General features: G+C 45.5%; 1 long non-coding RNA gene across 1 annotated transcript in view; it reads left to right on the top strand.

The window, feature by feature from the left end:
- LOC132496717 (uncharacterized) overlaps window positions 1–15,297 on the top strand; it is a 43,869-nt gene extending 28,572 nt beyond the window's left edge. Inside the window, exon 5 of the long non-coding RNA XR_009533520.1 lies at window positions 15,222–15,297. This is a non-coding gene — a long non-coding RNA (uncharacterized LOC132496717). The remainder of the gene's footprint in view (window positions 1–15,221) is intronic.
- Window positions 15,298–15,523: the final 226 nt, after the last annotated feature.

The following is a 15,523-nucleotide window of genomic DNA, read 5'->3' as shown; positions in this document are numbered from 1 at the left end:
CCCGCTCGCCGCAACTAGAGAAAGCCCGTGCACAGCAACGAAGACCCAACACAGCCAAAGATAAATAAATTAATAAATTAATTTAAAAAAGAAAAGAGGGCTTCCCTGGTGGCGCAGTGGTTGAGAGTCCGCCTGCCGATGCAGCGGACACGGGTTCGTGCCCCAGTCTGGGAAGATCCCACATGCCACGGAGCGGCTGGGCCCGTGAGCCATGGCCGCTGACCCTGCGCGTCCAGAGCCTGTGCTCCGCAACGGGAGAGGCCACAACAGTGAGAGGCCCGCGTACCGCAAAAAAGAAAAGAAAAGAAAAGAAAAGAATCACCTGATCCCATTAAGTAGCATCTTCTCTTAATGTTTCCATAGTGTGTGTGTTCACATCAATAGACACTTAACAGGGACTTCCCTGGTGGCGCAGTGGTTAAGACTCCACACTCCCAATGCAGGGGGCCCGGGGTTCAGTCCCTGGTCAGGGAACTAGATTCCCACATGCATGCGGCAACTAAGAGTTCGCATGCCACAACTAAGGAGCTGGCGAGCTGCAACTAAGGCGCCTGCCTACCGCAAGTGAGGAGCCAGTGAGCCACAACTGAGGAGCCCACCTGCTGCAACTAAGACCCAGCGTAACCAAATGGATAAATAAATAAATAAATATTTTTTTAAAAATAGAGACTTGGGCTTCCCTGGTGGCACAGTGGTTAAGAATCCGCCTGCCAATGCAGGGGACATGGGTTCGAGCCCTGCTCCGGGAAGATCCCACATGCTGCAGAGCAACTGAGCCCGTGCACCGCAACTACTGAGCCTGAGGTCTAGAGCCTGCGAGCCACAACTACTGAAGCCCGCACGCCTAGAGCCCATGCTCCACAATAAGAGAAGCCACCGCAGTGAGAAGCCCGCGCACCGCAACGAAGAATAGCCCCCACTCACCGCAACTAGAGAAAGCCCATGTGCAGCAATGAAGACCCAACGCAGCCAAAAATAAATAAAATAAATAAATTAAACAAAGAAGGTTTGAGCATTTCACTATACATAAATTATATCTCCATTTAAAAAAAGAAGAAGAAAAAATAGAGACTTAACAGAGGCAGGGACTGAAAATTTCTGTCTTCCAAACAACAGAACAATTAGAAAGTAAGCAAATGAAAATGGAAATCTGAAATTCTAATAGTTTAAAATTTAAAAAAAATATATATGTAGCTGGTTTTCCTGGATAGGAAGCTGAAATTCTGGGCTGGTATTCAACTCTGGATGACCTTCAAACCAAGCAGGAGCCTCAGCTGGGTGTCTCTGGGCTGCACAGCTGGAGGGGGGTGTGCAGTGGGGAAGGCCCAGGACAGGGTGAGAGGCAGGCAAGGGGCCGGGTCTTGCTGTTTGTTCACTGGGGTGTTCTTCACGAGATCCTTTCCTCACCTGGAGCAAGTGGGGCAAGGACACATCTCTTTTAGGTGCCATTTGGGAGTTGAGGAGACTTTTTACCTTCACAGAAAACCCCGAGGAAGGTTGGTTCTGAAGGTTTTCAAGGCCAAATATAAACAGTACCAACTCTCTGGGTGTGCACTAGTTACCCCCTGCCAGGCACCTGCCGCCCAGGACTTGGGGCTATCTCTGTTCTAAGTGACAGATGATATTTTGATATGGTTTTCACATCATCAAGATATAGGCAAATCCCTTTCTTTTTTTTTTAAATCCCTTTCTCAATCTTAAAATACCTAAGATGGACCTCCTGACCCTATTTCGTTCTGGATTTTTCTTCCCTGCTTGTGTATAGAAAGCTCCCTGGGAGTAAGAACTGGAGGTGGGTTGTCTTTACCCACATCTAACATGTACTTACCTTTGCTCCAAACTCCTCGCTATTGCGCCATTGAATTTCTGAGTGGATGAAGAGATCGATGAGGAATTCGTGTTAATATTAACATTATTGGACTAAATTATGCATCCCATTCTGTGATGAGAATTGCTAAGTGTTCTGTGGGAGTCTGAGGACAAGTAGAGTTGATCCCTGAGTATTAGGCTGTCCCTTTTGGTTGCATCTGGATGGGATTTGGCACTTGTGGGGTATGGAGTCCGGGGTAAGGGGTGCCCAAGAGTCTGCTGTGGGTTTTTGAAGCTGAGGAGGTGGGAGGAGGAGACATGACAGCGGTTATGACAAGAGGGAACTGAGAAAAGTAAGAACATTCAGTGCTTGTTTTGTGCTTCTAACATTTTTGACCCTGGGGAATTTTATTTATTTATTTATTTTTATTTTTTTGCAGTGTAAACATGTATTCTTTTTTTTTTAATTTTTTTGCTTTGTAACAAATTTAATCAGTTTTACATATACATATGTTCCCATATCCCCTCCCTTTTGCGTCTCCCTCCCACCCTCCCTATCTCACCCCTCCAGGCGGTCACAAAGCACCGAGCTGATCTCCCTGTGCTATGCGGCTGCTTCCCACTAGCTATCTACCTTACGTTTGGTAGTGTATATATGTCCATGCCGCTCTTTCACTTTGTCACAGCTTACCCTTCCCCCTCCCCATATCCTCAAGTCCATTCTCTAGTAGGTCTGTGTCTTTATTCCTGTCTTACCCCTATGTTCTTCATGACATTTTTTTTTCTTAAATTCCATATATATGTGTCAGCATACAGTATTTGTCTTTCTCTTTTTGACTTACTTCACTCTGTATGACAGACTCTAGGTCCATCCACCTCATTACAAATAGCTCAATTTCATTTCTTTTTATGGCTGAGTAATATTCCATTGTATATATGTGCCACATCTTCTTTACCCATTCATCCGATGATGGACACTTAGGTTGTTTCCATCTCCGGGCTATTGTAAATAGGGCTGCTATGAACATTTTGGTACATGTCTCTTTTTGAATTATGGTTTTCTCAGGGTATATGACCAGTAGTGGGATTGCTGGACCCTGGGGAATTTTAAAGGACTTTTTCTAATATTTATCTTAGATGGAGGAGTCATTCATTCAATAAATATCCCAGGTACTATGTAGGGGTTGGGAATAAACGGTAAATGAGACGAAGTTCCAGCCTTCAAGGAGCTTTCTAAGTTTGTTTTTTAGCCCCACAAGGACAAGGTGGAAATCCCAAGAGAGGCACTTTGACTGAGGCCCCAGGGAACACCCAATGCCCAGATGTGTGGACAGAGACACAACTCCCAGCAAAAGCAGAATTCCTTTAGAACTCTGCTGATTGTTAGGAATAAGTCAAAATGGCACACCTGCAGGATAACATCCTGGCTCATTTCTTTTTTTATTTTAGCCTCGCCACACTACTTGGGGATCTCAGTTCCCCGACCAGGGATTGAACCCAGGCCATAGCAGTGAAAGCACTGAATCCTAACCACTAGACCACCAGAGAACTCCCATTGGCTCATTTCTTATACAAAGGAAAACACGGAGAGTTTGCTGAAGAAAGGAGGAGAAAGCAGCATAATGGGAACCATGGTGCCAAAATGTAAATTGCTCCCTGGTGATTGCTAAGATCTTGATGACCTGATAAAATGGTGTATAAGGCAGAGCAAACACACCCTTGTGATGAAACGAGAAATTTCATCCACAGTGAAGGATGCTACCAGAGGCAGGGTCAGGGTGGGTTGGGGAGGATCAAGATTGGTGTCTGGAAAATTAGTTGGGAGGCTGTTGAAACTGTTTCAGTGAGCAGTGTTGAACGTTTGAATGAAGACAGCCACCAAGGGGCAGGTAGGGACAGACAGGACACAGATTTCAAGGCAGGAAGGACTGATGTAAGGGGAGAGTGAAGAAGATGACTGTGTTCTTTCCTCACATACCGTGTTGCCTTGCCATGGAATGAAGACCCCACTTCAGTCCGACTCTTTCACTTTATAGCAAAAGGAAGACATTAAAACCCGGGAGGGCTTACCTGGTGGCGCAGCGGTTGAGAGTCTGCCTGCCGATGCAGGGGACACGGATTCGTGCCCCGGTCCGGGAAGATCCCACATGCCGCGGAGCGGCTGGGCCCGTGAGCCATGGCCGCTGAGCCTGCACGTCTGGAGCCTGTGTTCCGCAACTGGAGAGGCCACAACAGTGAGAGGCCCGTGTACCGTAAAAAAAAAAAAAAAAAAAAAAACAACAGGAAATGGAAACCCTCATCTACAGCTGAGCTGAAAGTTGGGGGAGGAGCCCAAGTAGAAGCCAAGTCTCCCTTCCCTGGTCCCACCCCTTCCACAGGTGCACATTAGAGCCAGCCAGGCCCTTTCCACACACCTGGGCCTGGGCCACACCCCCTCCAGTGAATCAGAATCCCAGGGCTGGGACCATGAGCTATTCCAGGGCAGTGCACAAGTTTCTCTTCCTGCCGTGACCATAATAGCACATCCTGTCTAGACCACACTTTTTCTCTGTTTCGTAACTGCTTTACATAATTGCAGTACATTACATATTCCTACTGATAATTGGAGAGGTGCTGAGTGTTGGATGGAGAACTATGTGCAAACAAAATCCTTCTTCATAGGCCCATTAGCGGTAATAAACTAGAACTAATTTGCAAACATTTCATTGAAACTGCAGGACAGGGATGCCTTTGGAGGCTGCTCTCCAGTAAAGAAGGGTTAATGGACAATCATTGTTCAGTCAGCAGTTACCAATCTAAGTTTTGTAAAATTGATCATCTCTTTATAAGTTTATTTTAGTAAAAATAAAGAGGGCCTCCCTGGTGGCGCAAGTGGTTGAGAGTCCGCCTGCCGATGCAGGGGATACGGGTTCGTGCCCCGGTCTGGGAGGATCCCATATGCCGCGGAGCAGCTGGGCCCGTGAGCCATGGCCGCTGAGCCTGCGCGTCCGGAGCCTGTGCTCCGCAACGGGGGAGGCCACAACAGTGAGAGGCCCGCATACCGCAAAAAATAAAAAATAAAAATAAAGAATATTTTTTAACATAAAACACAAATCTTAAAATTAAAAAAAAATGTGGTAAAATGCACATAGTATGAAATTTACCATTTTTAAGCGTACAGTTCATTAGTGTTAAGTACATTCACGTTGTTGTGCAACCATCACCACCATCCATCTCTAGAACTCTTTTCATCTTGCATGACAAGCTCTGTACCCATGAAACAACAACTTCCCATTCCCACTTCCCCTAGCCCCTGGTAACCACCATCCTACTTTCTGTCTCTACAAATTTGACTATTTTTCTTTTCTAATTTTATTTTTTTACTTTTATTTATTTTTTTGGCTGTGCCATGCAACGTGTAAGATCTTAGTTCCCTGACCAGGGATCAAACCCGTGCCCCCTGCAGTGGAAGCACAGAGTCTTAACCACTGGACCACCAGGGAAGTCCCTTGACTTTCTTTCTTTCTTTCTTCCTTTCTTTTTGGCTCTGTTGGGTCTTTGTTGCTGTGCGTGGGCTTTCTCTAGTTATGGCGAGCAGGGGCTACTCTTCGTTGCAGTGCACAGGCTTCCCATTGTGGTGGCTTCTCTTGTTGCGGAGCTCGGGCTCTAGGTGCACGGGCTCAGTAGTTGTGGTGCACGGGCCTAGCTGCTCTGCAGCATGTAGGATCTTCTCAGACCAAGGCTCGAACATGTGTCCCCTGCACTGGCAGGTGGATTCTTAACCACTGCACCACCTGGGAAGCCCTTGACTACTTCTTATAAGTGGTATCTTACCTTTTTGTGGCAGCTTATTTCACTGAACATAATATACTCAAGGTTCATCCATGTTGTAGCATGCATTAGAATTTCCTTTCCTTTTAGGTTGAATAATATTTCATTTTATGTATAGACCACATTCTGATTATTCATTCATTCACTGATGGACTCTTGGGTTGCTTTCATCTTTTGGCTATTGTGAATAATGCTGCTATGAACATGGGTGTATAAATATCTCTCTGAGACTCTGCTTTCAATTATTTTGGGTATATCCCCAAAAGTGGAATTGCTAGATCATATAGTAATTCTGTTTTTAATTTCTTAAGGAACCACTACACTGTTTCCCATAGCGGCTCCACTATTTTACATTCCCGCCAAAAGTGCCCAAGGGTTCTAACTGCTTCATATCTTTGCCAACACTTGTTATTTTCTGTTTTGATAGTAGCTATCCTAATGGTGAGGTGGCATAAAACCTTTTTAGGACATAGGTTTACTAAAGGTTTTGACCTCTCCTACCCCTAACTTTGCATAAAGTCCTAAATTCCTTAATCACAATGTTTTCATCCAAGGAGATTTTTTGGAACATAACCCCCATGGTTAGAGAAGGAATACTCTATTGTCATCTTAAAGTCTTTACCAACTAGAAAGGTAAAATTTGAATTGTTTTAATTTTCTTTCATTATTAGTGAAGTTGAACTTTTCACTAAATTGTTATTTATGGTTTCTCTGTTGTGAATTATTTGTGTCTGAATTTCTTACATGGTACAAAATAAAATAGAAATAGCTATTGACTGCTTTCTATGTGCCAACTACTGTTCTAAGAGCTTTACATGTAGTAGCTTAGTAACTCGCTTAATCCTGACCCACCATGAGGCAGGTGCAATTATTATTTTATAGAAGAAACAGAAACATGGAGAGAAGCAAGGTCCTACCCAAGGAGTCTGGATTCAGAGCCTGTGTCCTTACGTACAAAATGGCCGATATTTTCTTAATTTATTTGTTTGCTTTTAATTATTTTCCATTAACTATAAAAATGAAAACAAAATTGTGGTTAAATTCATCAGTCTACTCCTTTCTTTTATTGGACCATTTTATTCTTTTAGCCAGCTTAAAACATCCTCTTCTTTTCAGATAATAGAAAATATTTGGATTTTTGTTACATTAGGTGTTTTACATGTATGTATTTTCCCAAATAATCATTTCTCCCAAACTATTTATTGAATTATATTATTCTTCAATTGTTTAGCGATGGCACCTTTCTGCTGGTTTTTATTTCCTAATTGCTATTTTCTTTTAATGAACATTATATGTTCAGTCATCTCTTGGAGGATACTGAAGTCTCTTTCTGGTTGTTCTGTTCTTTTCACTTCATCCGGCATGAATCTGTCTCTGGAGTGTTGGTGTTGCTGTTGCTGGCTGCCTTCTTCAGTGTTAGTTTTTGTGTATTTTGGAATTTTAGTTTCCAGGTTCATTTCCAGGTTTTCTCCCTGTCATCTCTGCTTCCCTAGACCAGCAGAAGATGGGCTTCCAAGACTGCCCTCCATTCCTTCAATACCTCCTTCTTCAACCCAACCCCTCTCTCTCCACAAATAGCCCTTCCCTTTACCTTCTCAAAGTTTTTCACCTCCCCATGTCTGGTCTGCACTGGCCTGACCCCTCTTACCCCAGGATTAACAGATCCCTGGCCTCCTCTTATATTTTTGAAGTTATCACAGTGGCCTGTCCAGTCTCTTAACCAGCTTTGCTGCAGGGAATGGAAAGTTTGGAAACCATGGTGTGGGATGGGGGAGGAAGAAAGCTCTGGGGGAGGTACCATAACTGTTTTCCTTTGGTTGTCGCTGAGTGTAAAAAAAAAAAAAAAAAATCAGACACTTGCAGCACAGTAAGGGTTAACCTCCAGCCCTGGGCCCCAGTGGATCCCTGTAGCAGCATGGTGAGGAGGGGTGGTGCTGCCCTAGGTAAGGCCGGCTGTCTGCCTGTCAGCGTCTATTTGCCTGAAGGTTGACAGGCTTCATGCACAGAACTCACCCAGGCAGAAGCAGCAGCCAAGTACAATGAACTTGACCCAATAATAACAAAGTCTTGAACATTAAATTTTAAGTGCCTTTTTTTTGCTCTGTGAGTGTGTGTGTGTGTGTGTGTGTGTGTGTGTGTGTGTGTGTGTTGGTTTTTGATCTTGCGTCAGTCTGTAAACTCCTCGGTTGCAGAGACCACATTTATCTTGTTCACCATGTGACTAACATGGAAGAGGAATTCAGGAAATATCTGTTGACTAAAAGAGTAAGTGGATATTGTTTGCCACCATCCCTAGTCCAGTCCTGCCTCCATCCCAGTCAGGAAGAAGGCTGAATGTCATTTCAGAAGCTGTGGTCCTACAAGCTCTGCAAGACCCTGGGGCCTACAGGCATTGCTTGGATGCCCCACTAATGAAGTGGATCACAAAAGAGAGGAAAGGCATCTGACCACTGGGCACAGACTCCCCCCACACCCTGCAGATTTGGTGTCTCGAGGGTTCCAGTTCAGTGCGTGTGATGCTCAGGTGGAGATGGAGACAGTTACAATATCCCTGGATGGCTAAATTTATGAGCACATGTGAGACTTCCCTCAGATCCCCAGAAATACTTCGGCAGAGAAGGGGACTTTGCAGGGGTTGGGAAGAGATGCTAAAATTTGGGTTATTACCTTAAGATGACCCCATTTGCATGTACTTGCAGGCTAGTGAGACCCAGGGAAACTCAGGTTACATTTTTGAACTCAACCTTGATATACTACTTGCACCACAGACTAATTACTACCGCTGGGGTGAGAGCCCCTTGTTCTGTTGGGGATAGTGGCAGTGACAGTGGCTCTGGTGGAGTCACTGCAGGTGGCCTTGGGTAAGGTAGATTGGAAGTTCGAACAGAAGGAGAATAGAATGCTGTTTCACTAGAGCTTCTGGGCATGTTAATTCCTCCGTGATGCCCTGGAAGATATGAGGTAAGTGGGTAAGGTTGGTATTTGGAAAGCAAACACACAAGACAAATGAGCTCTTATTCAAGAGAAATGAGCTTCTAAAGAGTTTGAATCTCTTCCTCAATAAGAGGAGAATCATGAGGGAAGGGGCCAGAGCACCTTTACAGTGCCAAGCCTGGGAATGTCCCCATAAAGGTGGGACCATAGATGGGAGTAGGAACGGGGTAGCTATTCAGCCTCTTGAGGAAATCTGAGGCAGGCATTTCTTTCCCTTCAAGCCCAGGGAAAGGGGCTTCATAATATCCTTCAGAGAGTTTACTGTGTGTTCCCTGCAGTGTGGAGGACTGGGAGAGCTGGTGGCTGGCTCATTCTGAAAATCAAAAACCAAATTGGCTAGCTGCCCTGATGGTGGGACAAGAGGGGCTGCTGGGCTGAGAGGCTGCCAGCCTTCCCAGATACCAGCACTGTATTTATGACGTTTCCTGTGGACCAGATGTGGTGCCTGACGCAGGGTGATGTTAGATCCTGTCCAAAAGTGTCACCTGGAGGGATTGGTGAGCCTAATAGAGTCCTGCCAGACTTGTAGAGGCTGGAGAAAGAAATATAGTTGACTAGCCTAAGCAGGGCATTTGACCACATTGAACAATCAGGGAGTGAGAAATCTTAGCAAAGGGAAGGAGTTGTCTCCAAAAGTATCCACAAAAGTGCCTAATGAAAGGAAGGATCACCTATTCCTAAAAACCCAGGGATGACTTACGCCATCTCACAGGATTTCTAGCCAAATAAATCCTCTCCTGGCACCTTTCGGCCTCTCCCTCTCACCACTCCAACCCTGTTGGGGTCCAAGGTCCAAGGTGAGTTAGCAAGATGATGGAGGAAAGACAGAAGCGTGCATAAAGGATGACCTGTATAGTAAGTATACAGGAGCGGCTGCTGGGGGAAAAAACTCGTATGTTAAAAAGAGACAAAAGTTAAAGTATTTCTCATGGAATAGTTCCAGCATAAGGACTCCTGGGCTGGATATGGTAATTCCACCATGTTGGGGACCCTGGGTCCTTCTGTCTTGCTGTTTTGCCCTTCCCTGGAATGCTGCTCTCACCTGAGAGGTTGAAATGACCCATCACCACATCCACTGGGTCCTTATTCCAGCCAGCAGGAAGAGGGAAAGGGGAAGTGGAGCACCATCCTGGCCATCCAGAGCATTATCAAAAAGTTCCTCACTCACTTCACTCAGACCCTTTTGCCCAGAAGTTAGTCACATGGTCACACATAGCTTCAAGGGATGCTGGGAAATGTAGTATTTATTCAAGGTGGCTACAAATCCACTAAAAATTTGGGAGTTTTATTAGTAAGGAAGAAGAGGTGAATGAATATTGGGGGACAATAGCAGTTTCTGCCACAAAGTAAGAAACGGGAAATGAGAAATCACTGCACACTTCAATTCCCAGTGAAGGCAGCTGGTCTGTATATGGCACAAAGAAAGGGAAGAAGCCTTGAGTTTAAATAAAGTTTGAAGTTTTACCATTACACGAAACCAGACCATTTAATTACTAAACTTTTGGGGAAATTAGACCAGGTGACCTTTGATTACATACAATGACCAGAAAGGTCATGGAACCTGTTTTAAATGTCCATCCAGGAGCAGAAGGAGAATGGGTCCCACAAAATGGGTTTAAAGGGACAAAGAGAAATGAAAATAAAATTGCTTCCTGATCTCACCTTCTATTAGTTAGAGTAGGCTAGGCTGTGGTAATTAAAACACACACACACACACACACACACACACACACAGTTTCAGGGCTTCACACAATACAAGTTTATTTCTTATATAACACTGCTGAGAAGGTTTGCATTACAAGAGCAGCTCTCCTCCTCATGGTCTATCAGGAACTTGGAATGATAGTGGCTCTGCCAATTTCAATTTATGGCTTCCAAGGTCACCTTTGGTGTCAAGCTGCCAATCAGCCAGAAGAAGGGGGAAGAGAAAGGAGGAGGAACGTGGGAGGGCTTTTTTTTTTTTTTTTTTTTCTGTACGCGGGCCTCTCACTGTTGTGGCCTCCCCCGTTGCGGAGCACAGGCTCCGGACGCGCAGGCTCAGCGGCCATGGCTCACGGGCCCAGCCGCTCCGCGGCATGTGGGATCTTCCCGGACCGGGGCGCGAACCCGTGTCCCCTGTATCGGCAGGCGGACTCTCAACCACTGCGCCACCAGGGAAGCCCACATGGGAGGTTTTTAATAGACCAGGCCTGGAGTTTGGTATGTACACTTCTGCTCACGTTCCACTGGAGATACCTTGGTCATGTGACCAAACCTGTTTGGAAGGGTGTCTGGGAAACGTAGTATGTGTACCCCAAGAAGAGAGGAGTTTGGTGTGTAGCTGGTGGTCTCCACCATTATGCCCCATGATTTTTCTTACTCAGTGTATAGTTGTACCAATGTAATGGTTATAACGAGTCACCAAAAATCCAAAGCCTTTGGACCAAAGATGATTTCTCGTAGTCTTGTGCCAGGTCTAGAGAATTAACCATTTAATATGCTGGCTGGAACTTTCCGCTAATACACTGGAGGAGTAACAGAGTCATGAAAGGAGAAAGAGAAGGAGGCTGGTACAAAGCTTATAGGTCCTGCACCAGCAATATCCCTGGCATCCATGCAGACTGGGCTCTGGGGCAGGATGCTTGGGGTGGCACCTACACAGGGTTTAGAATTGTGGAGAGCTCCAGAACCATGCCAGTAAGTTTCATAGCAAATGTTAGAATGCAAAGGAGAATATCCGTGTGTAAGTGTTAGAGATCTCCCTCAGGGGGTCACATGAAAAGATGGCAGTTCTGGCTCAGCCCCTCAAGTCAGGAGCAGCCCACCCATCTCCCATGATTAGTGACACTGAGGAAGAGAGAACAAAAAGAGGAAGCCTAGAACATTTGCAAGAATGATCAGGAACTTGGGCCAGGGGTGTAGTGCTCAGTAAGGCTGACGACCCTCAGAGCAGCATCCACGCAGCAGCTTTAAAATCTGCCACTACTGTATAGCACAGGGAACTCTATTCAGTGCTCTGTGGTGACCTAAATGAGAAGGAAATCCAAAAAGATGGGATATATGTATATGTATAGCTGATTCACTTAGCTGTACAGTATAAACTAACACAATATTGTAAAGCAACTATACCCCAATAAAAAGAAAAATAAGTAAAAATCTATGTCAAGGAAGAAAAAAAATGTCTGCCATGACTAATGGGGCATCAGCCGCACTAGGGGAGCACTGGACCCACTGTCTAATTACTGTTGTGGTCAGGCTTTTCCTGGCAAAGTGAAACAATGCCATGAACAACTCCCAGTGACAGAGAAAATAATGATCTGCTGAGAGATATGGAAATACCAGGCGGCCACTAGTAGGAGCCACCAGGATCTTTTTAGGATCAAGCATCATGGCCATCACCAAATACTAGGGGCATGGGAAATTGTGACCCAATGATACGGGTTTTATGAAACAGCCCCCCACCCCAAGTGCCCAGAACTCTTCAGAGTCTTCCCCTGGTGACTCTAAGGGAGCCACAGCCCAGCAGCAGGAGTGTGAGTGGGGCTCACCCTGCCTCTGTAGCTCCAAACCAGCTTTCTCCCCTCACGAACGATGCTCCGATGGCCTGTAGATATAGTGGCACAAGCCACAGACTGTTCAGAGCAACCATCTCCCATCTTCCATTTTGTTCCCAACTTGCACCTCTTCCTGGCTGGTCCTGACCGAGCTCCTTCTACTCTCCTAGACTTGCCTGGGAACTCGGGCTCCCTGGCTTGGTGCTCAGCTCTCTCCCAGGCCTTATCTGGGGCCCACCCTTCCAACTTCCATTGTCTAGGGTAAGATACCCCTTCTAGTCAGCCCCTGAGGACTGGCTCAAGTCTAGACTGGTACTTCAACCATCCTCCAAAGGTGGAGGATTTTCTCAGGGCAGCCTCAAGCCCCTCAGGCATGAGGAAGAAGCTCAAGGCAGGTAGGATTGGGCAACCCATGCCAACCCTGGGCAACCCCAATGTTTCCCAGTGGGAGAAATGAAGGACTTGAGATGGGACTCCAAAGCACGAAGGGGCAAGACTCTAGTAATGGAAACACCTGGCCTTGTCCATGGGGTGTGCTTCCTCTGAAGCAGCCTGTTGGGTAAGTAGGTAGAAACCAGCAACAGCAGCCTTCCCTCTACCCACGTGCATTGAGCCACCACTTGGACCAATTTGTCATACAAAAATTGATCAATCCTTCCTGAAATTTCAGTTGTCCAGGTTGGAGTCCCGAGCTGACAGGCAAAATTCTAGATCAGAGTGACTGGCTGGCATCTTCTCCTGCCTGATGGCTAAATTCCACTAGACACCCAATGCAATTCTTGGTGTGATTTGGGTACCAGATAATTCCCATGCCCATTTTGGGGTTTTTTTTAGCTTCCATATTTAGATACCAAACCAGAAACAAACACACCGTGTTCTCAGCTTCATCTGAGCATGACAAGGTCCAGGTACACAAAAAGTGTCCTGTTGCTTTAAGAAGCTGGAAGCTTTATCAGACTGCTTGAAGAACACATGGGAAAGTCTTGGAGGCAAAGACTATATCTCCAGGGTAGTCTTTTGAGCCAGCAGGGCTCACATCTCCACCCTTGACTCAACCAACTGGCTGCTTAGGACTCTATAACCAAAGAGCAGTTTATGAACCCAAAGAGTGCATAATTTCCTTAATTTGTGGGCTCATACATGTCAGCTCTCAGACTCCTGTCTCTTCTTATTGTGAGTTACACTTGTGATCCGGACCTGGAGCGTCTCTGAAACGGCATCTACTTTCCACTACTCTGCCCTTTGGCTATTCTTTTTTTTTTAAATATTTATTTATTTATTTATTTATTTATTTATTTATTATTTATTTTTGGCTGCATTGGGTCTTCGTTGCTGCGCGGGCTTTCTCTAGTTGTGGCAAGCGGGGGCTACTCTTCGTTGCAGTGCATGGGCTTCTCATTGTGGTGGCTTCTCTTGTTGCGGAGCACAGGCTCTAGGCACGCGGGCTCCAGTAGTTGTGGCTTGCAGGCTCTAGAGCACAGGCTCAGTAGTTGTGGCGCACAGGCTTAGTTGCTTTGCGGCATGTGGGATCTTCCTGGACCAGGGCTCAAAGCCGTATCCCCTGCAGTGGCAGTCAGATTCTTAACCACTGGACCACCAGTGAAGTCCCTATTCTTTTTTTTTTTTTTGGCTGCGCCGGATCTTAGTTGCCGCTTGCGGGATCTTCGTTGTGGCGGGCGGGATCTCCGTTGCAGCGTATGGGATCTAGTTCCCTGACCAGGGGTAGAACCTGGGCCCCCAGCACTGGGAGCGCAGAGTCTTAACCACTGGACCACCAGGGAAATCCCTTGGCTATTCTTTTTTAAAAATATATTTATGAAGGTATAATTGACAAAAAATAAACTGCACAGATTTAAAGGGTGGACTTCAATAAGTTTTGTCAAATGTATACACCCGTGAAACCATCATCACAATCCCACAAAGTTTTCTCTTGTTCTATGTAATTCCCTTTCTCCTCCCCCTCCCCACCCCCATTCCCAAACAACCACTGTTCTACTTTCTATCGCTATAGATTAATAAGCATTTTCTAGACTTTGATATAAATGAAATCATAAGAAGGTACTTTGGGAGTAGATGGGATGTGGCTTCTTTCACTCTGGCTGTCCACTTTTAAGAGACACCATTCTGATGAAAGTTCATCTCAGAGAATCCTGCCAAGAGCTCAAGCCACTTGCCTGTGCAGTGACTAGGTGTTATGACTTCTGGTTAGGCTATATAATTTCTCTACAAGGATACCAAGTCTACTTTCTGCTTAATGGATCTCTCTTAACCAACAAGAATAATTTGCACTCTTAAGTTTTTGCCAGAATACATAACCTTGAACATCACTCCCTCCCTCCCAATTCTTATCAGAAACTCAGTTAAGTGAAACAAAGTCCATGTAGGATTCCTCGAAGAGTATGTAGTTCCTCCAGTTCTGTAGATTGTGTAATTACATTCACTGCCCTGTGAATTTGGATTGCATTGCTTTAAACCTTTATAGAATCTCTTATAGGAACTTCCCTGGTGGCGCAGGGTACACGGGTTTGATCCCTGGTCTGGGAAGATCCCACATGCCGTGGAGCTACTAAGCCCCTGTACCACAACTACTGAGCCTGCGCTCTAGAGCCCGTGAGCCACAACTACTGAAGCCCGCGAGCCTAGAGCCCGTGGTTGGTAACAAGAGAAGCCCCCGCAATGAGAAGCCCCAGCACTACAACCAAGAGTAGCCCCCGCTCGCCGCAACTAGAGAAAGCCCGCATGCAGCCGAAAATAAATAAATTTATTTTTTAAAAAAAGAATCTCTTATAATGAATTGTGCTTTAGCATTATGCTGTCAGCTTGCAGGGACTCAATACGAGTTGGGTATAATGTTGAAGAATTTATAAATGAAATGGTACAGTGTTTGAAATTTGTTTTAAAAGACCCCCAGGGGGGAAAATGTGGTCTGGGTAGATTAAATGAGTATGACCAAATTTTGTCAGTTGTTGAAGCTTTGCGACAGATACAAGACTCACTATGCTTTTCTCATTACTTTTGTGTAGGTTTGAAAATTATCATTGTAAGCAGAGTTTTTTTTTTTTTTTTTTAACACAGCTCGTCTCAGGACTTAATGAAGCTCAGGTTCTTTATGTCTTGGCACAGAAGGAATTCAGCGAGAGGCAAAGTGATAGGTAAGTAGATTTATTAATATTTTTTGTAAAGCATCTGCAGGAAAATGGGGCACGAGAGGATGGTCATGTCCCAGGTCTGGGGCAAGTTCCTGGGAAGCGCCGCCAAGTGAGGGTCCTTGGCTTCGGGCAGGAAAGAATTCAAGAACAGAGCCATAGTAAAGTGAAAGCAGAGGTACACATTCCATAGACAGAATGCGGTCTGTCTCAGAAGGTGCATATGGCCCG

The sequence above is a fragment of the Mesoplodon densirostris genome, chromosome 10 (genome assembly GCF_025265405.1).
Source record: "Mesoplodon densirostris isolate mMesDen1 chromosome 10, mMesDen1 primary haplotype, whole genome shotgun sequence".
Classification (NCBI taxonomy): domain Eukaryota; kingdom Metazoa; phylum Chordata; class Mammalia; order Artiodactyla; family Ziphiidae; genus Mesoplodon; species Mesoplodon densirostris.
Note: the sequence above shows the minus strand (reverse complement) of the source record. Positions and strands in the feature narration are given on the sequence as shown.